Source organism: Poecilia reticulata, chromosome 12 (assembly GCF_904066995.2).
Source record: "Poecilia reticulata chromosome 12, P_reticulata-male-v2, whole genome shotgun sequence".
Lineage (NCBI taxonomy): Eukaryota > Metazoa > Chordata > Actinopteri > Cyprinodontiformes > Poeciliidae > Poecilia > Poecilia reticulata.
The window spans coordinates 275,732-289,484 of NC_088841.1; the positions used below are offsets into that span (position 1 = coordinate 275,732).

The 13,753-nt window shown below is 37.3% G+C and overlaps 1 long non-coding RNA gene across 1 annotated transcript; it reads right to left on the reverse strand.

The window, feature by feature from the left end:
- Positions 1-247: 247 nt before the first annotated feature.
- LOC145554369 (uncharacterized) lies at positions 248-1,662 on the reverse strand. The gene is made up of 4 exons (XR_014090343.1): positions 1,432-1,662; positions 1,026-1,179; positions 623-776; positions 248-543 (listed from the first exon to the last, which is right to left on the reverse strand). It is a non-coding gene; the product is annotated as an uncharacterized LOC145554369 (long non-coding RNA).
- Positions 1,663-13,753: the final 12,091 nt, after the last annotated feature.

Genomic DNA, 13,753 nt, shown 5'->3' on the forward strand with positions numbered 1-13,753 from the left:
AAAATTTTAAAACAAGGTTATCCAATTGTTAAACAATGCTGTTACAATATATTTACAACTACTTTATTGGTTCTACTTTCTCTTTAATATATTAGAGCCACAATGTTACTTTTCCTGGAAACAACAGTTCTACCAAAAACAAAATAATATAAATCAACTGAACTACAACAAAAGGAACACTAAAAAATGTACATAATGTTTAAAGAACACATTGTGAAAAACTAAAGGATGACGGAACAAATCCAAATGTCAGCAGAACAGATTTACAAAGATGTCACCAAAAAAGAACAATGTGTGACAACTGAAATGTGTGAAAGACTGTGGAAAACAACTATTATTCTCCTTGCATTCAGTACTGACATCCAGGGCAGTGTCCAGGTCTGCCATCACAGTAGTAACGAGGGTAATCTCCTCGTCTTCCATTTCCAGTGAAGCCCACACAGTCTTTATATTGCCGGTTACAGGAAGAACACGTAACAACTGCAAAAGGAATCCGGTTTTCTGCCTTGAATGACTTTGAAAATTTACCCCAGTTGATCTCACCTGTAAATGAATGATAAATTTCATGTAGTTTAAATCTAATTTAACATGTTTTATGTGGAAAAAAGTCAAAGGTTCTTACCATCCAGCCAAGCAAAGTGAGTCCTCTTCCTGAACACTGGGTCAGACACAATGGCTTTAAAGCGCTTGCAGGTTAATGCCAAGGTGAGGTAAGCTGCATCTCCCTGTGCTAGTATCACCTCTTGGAGAACAGCTTCCAGTACATCCAAAGGCATCTGAAAATTACAGAAAAACAGGTGCATTGCAAGACTATCACCAGAATAATGGCTATGAGGGAACTACACCCACCTATGATGGCAGCTTTTAGTTTATAAAAAGTGTTAGACTTTCCAGAAATGTTGGCGAGCAAAAACATATTTCAAAAAGGATTAACCTTTTTCTAGTCTTTTTTATGAAAAAAAACAACTACAAAACTGTTAAGAAGGTAAATAAATAAATGATAGTGTAAGTGTAGCTTTACATACCGTTATGTTGAACCGTAGCAGTTCTTGTTATGTGATTCTGTACCTTGAACGACTCATCGGCTTTGTATGAGCAAAGAGGACAGAGATATCCGTCATTCGTGCAATACGGAATAATCTTCTCTCCGTTACGAATGTTACAAATAGAAACGTGGATCTGTTAAATAAAATAAAAAACAAAGTTTGAGCATAAAATACACTTATCAATTATACATTTTATTTACTTTTCTATTTTTATCTAATGGTGCCCTGCAGGGAAATAATTAGCTATGCTACATGCTAAATTTAACCTTACCTTCTATGAATTACGCATTTCAATAGTCTACAGCTGTTTATTATATGCTCAACGTCATCTAGAAAAGCGTATTGATTTACTATGTGATAAAAATTTTAAAGAAGGTAAAAATACCTTTTGCTGACTTTGCGCCTTTTCCATTTTGGATCGTGTGCCGAACACATGAACCCTCTCAAACTTCTTTCAATCGGCATCTCAAACCCGCTTCTTTAAGGTATTTATACTAGAAATTAGGAAAATAGCGCCCCCTTCACTTCCGGAGTGCAATGGTCCCATTTCCATATAAGGTATGAGGCTGACAGTGGTCCGTCCCCGCCCCTTTCTGCATGCTGCAGCGAGGACCTTCTCCCTCCTTCTTCTTCTTCTTCTTCTTCTTCTTTTTTATTTTATGGCGGTTGGCAAACAACTTTAAGGTGCATTACCGCCACCTTCCAGGTTGGAGTTTGGATCAGAAGCTCATATCAATAATACTCGTTCTTCTAACAAAATTAAAAAATACTATCAAAAACTACATTCCCTGATGATCTCTGAAACAACTCTCTAATATCTAACTTATTTTTATTTCTACTAAGTAGTATATTTCTCTTTCCTGTACATATTTGTTGCATTCTAAGAAAATATGTTGTACTGTTTCTAGTTCTCCACAATAACTACAACAACCTGTATTATGTTTATTAATTAACTTAAGAGTATTATTTAATTCTGTGTGTCCAAACCTAATTCTAGAAATAACATCTTCTTCACTTTTACTTCTGTTATTTTTCCAACATTCCCCAACTTTTTTTGGGATATTATAATAAAACCGCTCTTTCTCTCCTCTGTCCCATTGTTCTTGCCATTTTCCCTTGATATATTCCTTTATAATATTCTTTATCTCATTTTTACTTAATATTCAAATCAACAGTTTCCTTTCTTGAGGCTGTCTTAGTAAAACTATCTGCCAACTCATTTCCTCTCACGCCAATGTGGGCAGGAATCCAAACTAATTTAACCTCAGAGTCCTCATTTTTAATCCTGGAAATTAAGTAAATTATATCCAATATAATATCTTGCCTTGATTCTGAATTTTCCTCTTGGATACTAATTAATGCGCTGCTAGAATCTGAGCAAATTAAAAACTTTCTTTTTTCCATTTCCTCATTCTAAAGCCATTAATATTGCCATTAGCTCACCTGTATACTCTGTCAGTTTATCAGTTATTCTTTTACTTTTCATAAAGTTTAAATCTGGAGCAATAAATGATATACCTACTTGATTATTTACCATTTTTGAGGCATCTGTGTATATTTGAATATATTCTGAATATTCTTTTTTAATATAATTTTCCACTTCATTCTTTCCCAATTCTCTTCCCTTTTCCAATAATTTCAAATCAACTCCAGCCTGATCACAAACCCATAACGGAATGACAGGAAATATGACTAATTAGAAATTTATCAATCCCAATATCATATATTTTATTTAAAATTATCCATCCAAACTATTAATTTGCTTCTTTTCTTTTTCTTGACAAGGTTGTAATGTCATACATGGAGGATGAGCTTCATCATGTCCTTTAATATTTGCCCAGTAATTCAAGGCTAGTTGTTCCCTCCTGAGCTCCATCTCAACCTGTAGAGCTGAAACTGGAGTTGTTTTCATCGCTCCGCAGCAAAGTCTTAATCCCTTAATGCTTATTGTATTTTATCTATTTTTGTCAATAAACTACCTGAAGCTGAATTATATAAAATACATCCATATTCAAAAATAGAACGAATTAGTCAGATATAAATTGTCTTTAGTGCTTTCCTGTCTGCTCCCCATTCTCTGCCTCTCAGACATCTCATGATATTTAAAATTCTTTTACTTTTTTTTACTATTTTATCTATATGTATTTTCCATGTGAGTTTTTTTATCAAACCATATACCCAAATATTTAATTTGCTCTTTCCTTTCTACAATATTCCCATATAATTTAAGATCCACATTAATATTCACCTTCCTATTTGTGAAAACAACAAACTTAGATTTAGATGCTGAGAATCTAAAGGCCAAACTTCTACCTTATTTAAGGCTTCCTGTATTTTCCTGTTTATAAATTCAGTGTTTTTTCCCCTTTTCCAAATGATGCCATCATCAGAAAATAATGAAACACCAAAAGGTTTATCTAAACTACCAAAAATATCATTAATCATTATAATAAATAACATAGGACTTATAATACTGCCTTGGGGAGCGCCATTTTCAACTTGATACTTTGAACTTATTTCCCGGCCTATTTTAACTCTAATGGTTCTTTCAGTTAAGAAATTTTTAATCCACCTACTGTATATATTTGACCCCTTATGCCTATTTGGTTTAATTTAATCAGCAGTCCTTCTTTCCACAGCATGTCATAAACCTTTTCCACATGAAGACTTTTATTAATCTGGGCCCGTCTAATTTCATGTTCCAGACATAATGCTGGGTCGATTGTACTTCTGCCTTTCCTAAAACCAAATTGATACATTTTAATCTTCTCCTTAGATTCTAGGAAATAAATTAACCTGTTATTTACCATTTTCTCCATAATTTTACCCAGACATGACGTTAGGTCTGTAACTTTCAGCTGAATTTGGATCTTTCCCAGGTTTACAAATAGGAATAAGTATGGCTTCTTTCCATTTATCAGGTAATATACCTTCTTCCCAAACTTTATTATACAATTTTAGAATTATTTCTTTACTCACATCACTAAGTTTATTTAACATATTATAAGTAAATTTATCATTACCAGAAGTTGATTTACTAGAATTCCTCAGTGCTCTATTTAATTCAAACAAGGAAAATTTCATATTAATAAAATCATCATACTCTTCATCATTATGAATTAAATCAATATTTCGCTGTTTAGTAGTTTCACGTCCTAATTTTTCTTTGTTATCTAGATTCTCTGTACAATGTACTTTTGCAAATATATTCACTAATACCGCAGCCTTATTTTTATTATCTATAATAATATTTCCATTATCTTTTATTATTGGAAAAAAAGACTCTTTGGAATTTCCAGACATTTTTTTAATACTATTCCAAACCCTGTCTAATGCAGTGTTTTTTCCCAAGGATTCACAGTATTTCCTCCAATAATCTCGTTTTGCATTTCTTATAATTTTTCTGTCTTCTGCCTGTTTCTTTTTATAATTTATTAGATGTTGGAAGCAAATTATTTTCTTAAGTGTCTTAAAAGCCTTATTTCTTTGTTTAATTGCTATTGAGCATTCTGGAGTCCACCAGGGAACTATCTTCTTTTTTCTATTACCACTACTTCTGGGTATACCTAATTTGGCTGAATTAATTATACATTTGCTAATTTCTAAATTTAACTCATTTATTGGTTTATTTATATCTACATTTTCTAAGCTAACCTCACTCATTATTTCAAATTTACCCCAATCTGCCTTCTCAAATTTCCACCTCCCCTCAAGTTTTGTCTGACCTTGCTTTGGATTTATACCTATATTAACAAAAATTGGATAGTGATCACTCCATATTGTGTTTTCTTTAAATACTTTCCATCTGCATAAACCAGCAATAGATTGAGAGACCAGGGTCAGATCAATGGCAGATTCTTTACCCCTCATAAAGTCCACCCAGGAGCCTTCACCATTATTTAAAATGACCAATTCTTTTTCTTCAATCACCTCTTCTACCACTCCTTCATTATAATCATCCTGATCTCCCCATAAAGTGCATTAAAATCCCCACACCAAACTATTTTCCCTCTCCAGTTTCCTAGGATTGTTTCAAGTTTATTTTTCTAACTGTTTACAAGGATTATAAAACTTTATTATTGTAGTATTCCCATTATTTGTCCAAACTTCAACAGCAGTAATTTCTAAGTCTGACACTACTTGTAGCTGAATAAATTTTATGTTGGTTTTTACAAATATAGCACATCCTCCTCCACTCCCGTTTGCTCTGTCTTTACGTGAAACTGAATAACCCTGAATACTAAACTGTAATGATGGTTTGAGCCATGTTTCCTGAATGCATATTATATCTGGCTTTGGATTTAGATTATTAATGTAGCCTTTAAATTCCTGACCATTTGCTATTATTATTACAATAATAATATCAATATTACAATGGAACGCTAATATTACAAAGCGTTCCATTGTAATATTAGAATTATGTGATGGTTTGAGACGCCTCAGTTCAGATGATCCTTCACCATGAATTTTTCATGAATTTTTTCCCCAATATAAATCTTTGACCTTAAAAAACTTTGCAGCTGCTTTCACTATAATTTTTATTTTTTTCTGTTTTATTTTTTGCTTGTTCTGAGCAATTAATGATGTATGCAAGAAAGGGTATCAATTTTTCTAATGTGATGTTACCCTGATTATTGTCTGCCACTGTCTTCCTTTCATAGTTAATTTTTGGAGCACTATCATTATTCTTCACCTGTTTCACTGCCTCAGCATAAGTAACTCTCTTTTCAGTTTTTACTTTTTGAATTTCAGCTGCCTCTTTTCTTATCATGCATCCTGCAAATGCCGCAGTGTGATTTCCTCCACAGTTACAACATTTCACAGGGTTATTTCCACACTGATGTTCTCCTCCACATCTCCCACCTCTGTTTCCCTTTACACACATCTGCAATATGTCCAAATCTTTGGCATTTGAAGCACCTGATCGGTGGTGGAATATACTGCCTTACATTGAAACTCAAGTATCCAACCATTACCTTATCAGGCAGAACTCGATCTTTGAAGACCAGTAGTACAGATGTACTGTCCATTTTCTCTCCATTCCTAAAAGCCTGCAGTCATTTGATGTCTGTAATTTCTCCTCCTTTAATTATTTTCTTCAGCTCATCCAAATTTTCTCCTACAGGAATTCCTGATATTACTCCTTTTGCTCCTTTCTCTTCCCCAGCAACCTTTCTTTCCAGCACTTCCTTTTTACACACCATTTGTAATTTAAGAGCTTTATTCTTTTGTTCAGCATTTTTACAAATGATGAGCAGACTTCCATCTCTTAACACTTTAGCTAGTTCTACATCTCCAATAGCTCTAAGTCCATTTGACAGATTAATAGGGCTCACTCCAAACATATCCTGTCCAGTTTTAAATTTTAGTGTAACTTTAAACTCTTCCATCATTGCTTTCTTCCTTATTTCAACCGTTTCTTCCTCATCCTCAAGAGATCTTTTCCCAGTGTTTATTTCCTTTTTTGCCTTATCTCTCTTCTAGACCCCCCTGCAGTGATGATGGACCATCTGAATCCAGGCTTCCGGGTACCGAGTAAAAAGGGGGCGTGTCCGATGAAGCCCCGCTTCGAGGCTTGTGTCGTCTTGCTGAAAACCACGTGACTGGCAACAAACGAGGCCTCGCATCGCATGGGTCACGTGACTGCTTCTTTTTGCGTGTCGGTTTTCAAAGTAAAAGCGCGATGAGCCGCGCTGCATCATGGGTTGATGTTCATTTGGTCTCGCATCAGAGGAGAATATTTGTCTTCAGTGGCCAAAATAAAATGAACATTGACCAACATATTTGATGTGTATTGATGATGGCACTCATCAAAGTGTAATGTTTGTTACTGCTTTTCTCAATTGTAGATTATGTTTTTTTTTTTGTAATGATATTTTTGTGATTTTATGATGTAAATCTCTTTGAACTGTATTGTTGCTGACATGTACTACACAAGTAAACTTGATTAATTGTCTGAAATGGAGTCAGAAAGAGGAAAATCTCTGATATCTGGGAATATTTTGAGATGATCCTCACAATAAAATTCTTAGATAACAATAATTAACCCTCCACCTCCCAATTTCTCACCTTCTGCAAAGTTCCACTATTATTTGTAGTCTGATTGGCAAAGACATATCAGTCTTTCACAGCAGAAACAGATTTAATCTTGTTGCAGAACTAAAATTCAACATCTAGCCAAATATAAGGGATCAGAGCCAATTAGAAATCCAAGAAAAAGTGAACGTCCCAACAGGCACTGCACTCCCAAGACCCTAAAACATCAAATGTCTTTGTCAAATCAGTCTGACATAAAAGAAAACCCAACACAACCACTGACATTCAACATAAACCAGGACTAGATTGGCTACAAATCATTTTAATAATTAAAACATGACGATTAAATATGGTTTCATTGATTCTCCTGTTACTAAACATGAGTTTGATGAAAACTTTGACAATATTGCATTTAGTAATTTTTGGAAGTATGATCCAACTGAGTGACAAGGCTGTTACAGTTTCACCAGCAGGTGTCACTAGTGAGTCCTGAATGAAGCATCGAGTAATGAACCTTTTTGTAAAGCAAAGGGCTGGAAAGCTTCATTGCTTCATGAGGCTTCATTTGCCCATCACTACCACCCGGTATCCATATTCTCGTCCTCCAAATTTCCCCCGCTACTACTTGCCATCTGATCCACTCACAACCCGGATTATGCCAAAAACCACCTCTGGCTTAATTTAGCAAATGCCAGTTAGCACTTAATCAAAAACCGCGTTCCGGAAGACTCCCACCTCTCCTTCTTCTTCTTCTCAATTTTTATTGGTGGTTGGCAAAAAAAAAAAAAAAAGTTTAGTAGCACTACTGTCACCTACTGGTATGGAGTATGGTTCATGAGGATAAAGAGAGTAGATTTTCCAATCAATCATTTTCCATTCCCACATATTCCAACTTCAGGTTATGCACGATAAAATTTGATTTTGTCCTTCCTAACACCAGGGGTGAAAGTAGTTTTAAATTTGTGGGGATACCATGACAAAAGTATATATATATATATAAATTCCCTTCTCACCCTCCATGGGTGGTCTGTTTCATCCTCTGAGCTCGGGTCCTCTACCAGAGGCCTGGGAGCTTCAGGTTCTCCTCCAGTATCTTGGCTGTGCCTAGAACTGCACATTTCTGGACTGAGATGTCTGATGTTGTCCTGGGATCTGTTTTAGCCACTGCTCCAGTTTGGGGGTGACTGCCCCGAGGGCCCCGATGACCACAGGCACCACTGTGGTCTTCACCTTCCAGGTCTTTTCCAGTTCTTCCCTGAGACCCTGGTATTTCTCCAGTTTCTCATGCTTCTTTTTCCTGATGTTGTAGTTACTTGGTATTGCTACATCCACCACAACGGCTTTCCTCTGTTCTTTATCCACCACCTCAATGTCCGGTTGGTTCTCCATTACCATCTTGTCTGTCTGGATCTGAAAGTCCCACAGGATCTTAGCTCGGTCATTCTCCACCACCTTTGGGGGTTTTTCCCCACTTTGATCTCAGGGCTTCCAGTCCATATTCTGCACAGATGTTCCTGTACACTATGCCCGCCTCTTGGTTATGTCGTTCCATGTACGCTTTCCCTGCCAGCATCTTGCACCCTGCTATTATGTGCTGGACTGTCTCAGGGGCCTCCTTGAACAACCTACACCTTGGGTCTTGTCTGGTGTGGTAGATCTGAGCCTCTATTGCTCTGGTGTTTAGAGTCTGTTCCTGTGCAGCCAGGATGAGAGCCTCTGTGCTGTCCTTGAGTCCAGCTTTCTCCAGCCATTGGTAGGTTTTCCTGACATCAGCCACTTCAGTTATTTGTCGGTGGTACATCCCATGTAGGGGCTGGTCCTCCCATGATGGTACTTCCAGCACCTTGTCTTCTGTTCCCCATTGCCTGAGACATTCGCTGAGCACATCGTCCATTGAGGCTTTGTCCTTGATGTATTTATGGATCTTGGATGTTTCATCCTGGACAGTGGCTCTCACACTCACTAGTCCTCTGCCTCCTTCCTTACAGCTCGTGTACAGTCTCAGGGTGCTGGATTTGGGGTGGAACCCTCCATGCATGGTTAGTAGCTTCCTAGTCTTAACATCCGTGGCCTTCATCTCTTCCATTGGCCAGCTAATTATTCCGGCAGGGTATCTGATTACTGGTAAGGCATAGCTGTTTATTGCACGGATCTTGTTCTTGCCATTGAGCTGGCTTCTCAGGACTTGCCTTATTCGTTGGAGGTATTTGGCTGTGGCTCCTTTCCTTGTGACCTCATCGAGGTTGCCATTTGCTTGTTGTATTCCCAGGTACTTGTAGCTGTGCTCTATGTCTGCTATTGTTCCTTCTGGGAGTGTCAAGTGTCCTATAATTTCATGGCTTCCTACACTTGAAAAGGAGGACTTGGAGACTTCAGGAATTCACTCAATCTTTTTTATTTTCACCAATGAGTGAGAATCAATGAACAGGTGAAAAACCTACAACACACATACAAAATATTTTAACATACATTTTAGACATTTGGTTCAAAGTTAATAATTTATCTCAACTAATACCATTTTTAACCTTGAACATGCATTTATTTTACAATTTTAACCATAAATTCAAGTATTAAATTATTAAATTCCATGCCTGGTTGAATTTGAATCAAACAAATCCAAACATTTTAGAATTACCTTTTTTTTTCTGTTTCTTAGGACTTAAGTTTTTTACATTAGATATCTTAACATACATTTAGTGGAATCAAACTATAAAAACTAGCAGTGTAAACTTTTACTTCAATAAATTATGCATTCCTTTTCTCAAATGTGAAACTACAGTCAAATTACATTCAATTGAGCCCAGTTAGTGGCTTACCGGTAGTCCTTATAAGTCCTTTCCCATGAAATGCTGCTTTGGAGGCTGTGTTTGCTTTCCTCAGCTCTGTTGCAAAACCAGTAAAGTGGTTTGTGAATTCCTTATATTACCTGAGTTGAGGGTGCTGCTGATTGGGTCAGATTTCTTTCACCTGCTGAGAAGTGCTGCAGAGTGGCACACTGATGTGTGTGTGTGTGCGCGTGCACACACAAATGTCTATTCATGGACCCACATCTAAACTAATGAGCAGATCTGCGCAACAGGGAGTGAGACCCCTTCTGTGTGGGCGACCTTCCCTCTCTTTGTAACCATCCGACCACACTTCTCTAGTCCGAATGACATCCCAATGTCAGTGCTGTAGATCCTGGTGGTGTGGATCAGTGAGTCGATGTCTCGTTCGCTCTTGGCGTACAGCTTGATGTCATCCATGTAGAGGAGGTGACTGATCGTGGCCCCATTCTTGAGTCGGTATCCGTAGCCAGTCTTCTTGATGATTTGGCTGAGAGGGTTCAGGCCTATGCAGAACAGCAGTGGGGACAGAGCATCTCCTTGGTATATGCCACATTTGATGGACACTTGTGCAAGTGGTTTGCAGTTGGCTTCAAGGGTGGTTTTCCACAGCCCTATCGAGTTTGCAATGAAGGCTCTGAGAGTCCTGTTGATGTTGTACATCTCTAAGCATTCAATGATCCAAGTGTGTGGCATTGAGTCATAGGCTTTCTTGTAATCAATCCAAGCGGTATTGGATATATATATATATATTTTTTTTCCATGGGAAAAGGACGTAGACTTAAGTAATTTTCCTTATTAAGCCTTTTACTGGACTCAGCTGATTGTATTTGAGTAAGAGAAATGTAGAATTTATTGAAGAAACAATTTGCATTTCTCCTTTAATAAGTTTTAAAGTTTGGCCAGAATTTTCCTCATTTTATCTTAATGGGATTTTATGTGAAAGACCAAGACAAAATATACAGCACAAATATGAAGTTGAATTTATGGCTTTCAAATATTTTTATGAATGAAAATTGAAAGTATGGAATGCATTTGTATTCAACCCACTTGATCAATAAAATGGCCTGCGAGTAATTTATACAGGCGGAGCTCATTACAGGATGTAAAGACCTCAGAAGTTTATTAATGGACATTTGTGAACAAACAACATCATAAAAAACAGAGCAGGCAGCTCAGGGACTCTACTGAGAAGTTCTCAACAGGGACAGGGTTAGCAGTAGTATACTAAACTGCAAACATACATTTGGTCAGTGTCAGGGATAACTGTTTTAAACTACATGACTTGGGTCAAACCTTTTGGGTTTCCTTCCACAAAGTTATCACATTAGTTTGCTGGAGCTCATTCCTCCTGACAGAACTGGTGAGCAGTCCGTCCATATTGTAGGTAGCTTGAAATTGTAAGGTCGTCCTACAACTTCTCCATTAGACTGAGATCAGGGCTTTGTTATGGCCACAGCCAAACATTGGCATTGTTGTCCTTAAGTCACTTTGAAATCAAAGTGACTGTAAGTTTAGGGTTATTGTCCATTTGAAAGACAAGACCAGTCTGGACCCAAGTTCTTACTTCTTGGTTGATGTCTTTGGATTTGCTTCAATATTTCCATTTAATGTTCTTTCCTCATAATGACATCTATTTTATGAAATGTGACCGTTCTTCTTGCAGCAAAACAGCACCACAACATGACACTGCCACCCCCATACTTCACAGTTAGGTTGAACAAGCATCCTCCTTCTTTCTCCAAACTTAACAGTGTTCATTGTGCTCAAACTGTTTCATGAGACCACAATACATGTTTCCAAAGATGAAGATCTGTATCCTTCTGTGCATTTTCAAACTGCAATCTGGCTTTTTATATGTCTTTTGAAGTAACGGTTTCTTCCTTGCCTAGTGGCTTTTCACCCCATGACAGTACAGAACATGTTTCCCTGTGGATGATGACACTGCCTTACCAGTTTCTGCCAGCATCTATGCTAGGCCTTTGGCTTTTGTTCCATTTTAAGGTCAGATCAAACAAGTTTGGTGATTACTGGCAGGCAAAATGTTCAAGAGCTTCACGTGGATATTATTTTCATTCCAGTAAAGTTAGTTTATACTTCTATTAAACACTGGAAATTTTATACATTAATCATACTTTAATTTATACTTTTAAAAAAAGTTCAAAAGGGTTGACCTGGTGAAATCAGAATTTTAGAGAACACAGTGGAATTTCAGAAGGTACCAAAGTTTCGACAGGTCATTGAAGGGAGACAGTTCAGTTTATTAAACTAGCATGCTATGTGTTGTTATATGATGCAATACATCTCATATAACTTAACAAGTTTTAGTTGATGAGGTCTTGTTGCTTTATTTGTAAATTGTAAGCCAATTCAGTAAAAGGTATTTGTTCATTACTAGCTTTTATGAAGTTGCAATATAAACTAATCATGAACTAGTGCATTACTAGTTCGTAACTGGAACCTGATCAGGTTCAGTCAGGAATCAGATTTGAACCTTTGAGAATTAAGTTTGAGAACTACTTTTAAGCCGTTTTGCTTTCACCTCAAAATTATGCAGTTATTTGTGTCTATAAATCCTCTACAGTTGTATTTATTAAGTATAGTCTGTTATACACTATATTGCTAAAAGTATTCACTCACCTGCCTTGACTCACATATGAGCTTAAGTGACATCCCATTTCTAACCGACTGGGTTCAATTTAACATCGGTCCTCCCTTTGCAGCTAAAACAGCTTCAAATCTTCTGGGAAGGCTGTCCACAAGGTTTAGGATTTAGGAGTGTTTATGGGGATTTTTGACCCCCAGGAACACATTTGTGAGGTCACATACTGATGTTGGACAAGAAGGCCTGGCTCTATCGGGTTGAAGTCAGGACTCTGTGCAGGCCAGTCAAGTTCATCCACTCCAGACTCTGCTATCCATGTCTGTAAGGACCTTTCTTTGTGCACTGGTGCACAGTCATGTTGGAAGAGAAAAGGGCCAGCTGCAAACTGTCCCCACAAAGTTGGGACCATGGAACTGTCCAAAATGTCTCGGTATGCTGAAGCATTCAAAATTCCTTTCACTGGAACTAAGAGGATGAGCCCAGCTCCTAAAAAACAACCCCACACTATAATCCCCCCTCCAAAAATCTTTAAAATTGGCACAGTGCAGTCAGACAAGTACCGTTGTCCTGGTAACTGCCAAACCCAGACTCATCCATCAGATTGCCAAATGGAGAAGCGCGATTCATCACTCCAGAGAACGTGCCTCCACTTACCATTAATTTTTAATCCAACCTGCTGTCAGTGAGCATTACTCAGTGAGTTGCTTTTCTTACTCAGTGCCTGGGTGGGGCATGTCCAGTGGGTGATCAGACAAAATTAATGTTATGGAACGTTATGAAAGGCAACAAAACACTGATCAATTAAATTGGTAAAGTGACTTAAAGGATTTAAAAAAAATTTTTTAGGGGAGGTTCTGTGAAGTTATGATGAGTAATAGTTCCCTTACTTGTATCAGAAAGATGTCAAATCACAGAAGATCACAGAAGATTTAAGGATTCAATTATTCCTTGGAGTGTAGTTGGAGCTTTATGATAGCTATGTAATTATAGAACTATGTTATCAGAACAAAAAACATAATTTACAGTTTCACAATAAATCATTATGTCTTAAGCAATTTTGTTTGCCCAATCTCTGTGTTTCTATGTGAAGTCATGTGGAGTGAGAAAGAGCTGTATCAGCCAACCACTCACTGCATCGTGGTGGTCTTCTGTAGTTCTGCCAATAACCAAGTACATTTTGGATTTGCACCAGTTGAGCAGCAGGAACGTCAGGCTCTTGTTTATGTCAAATAAACAAGAAC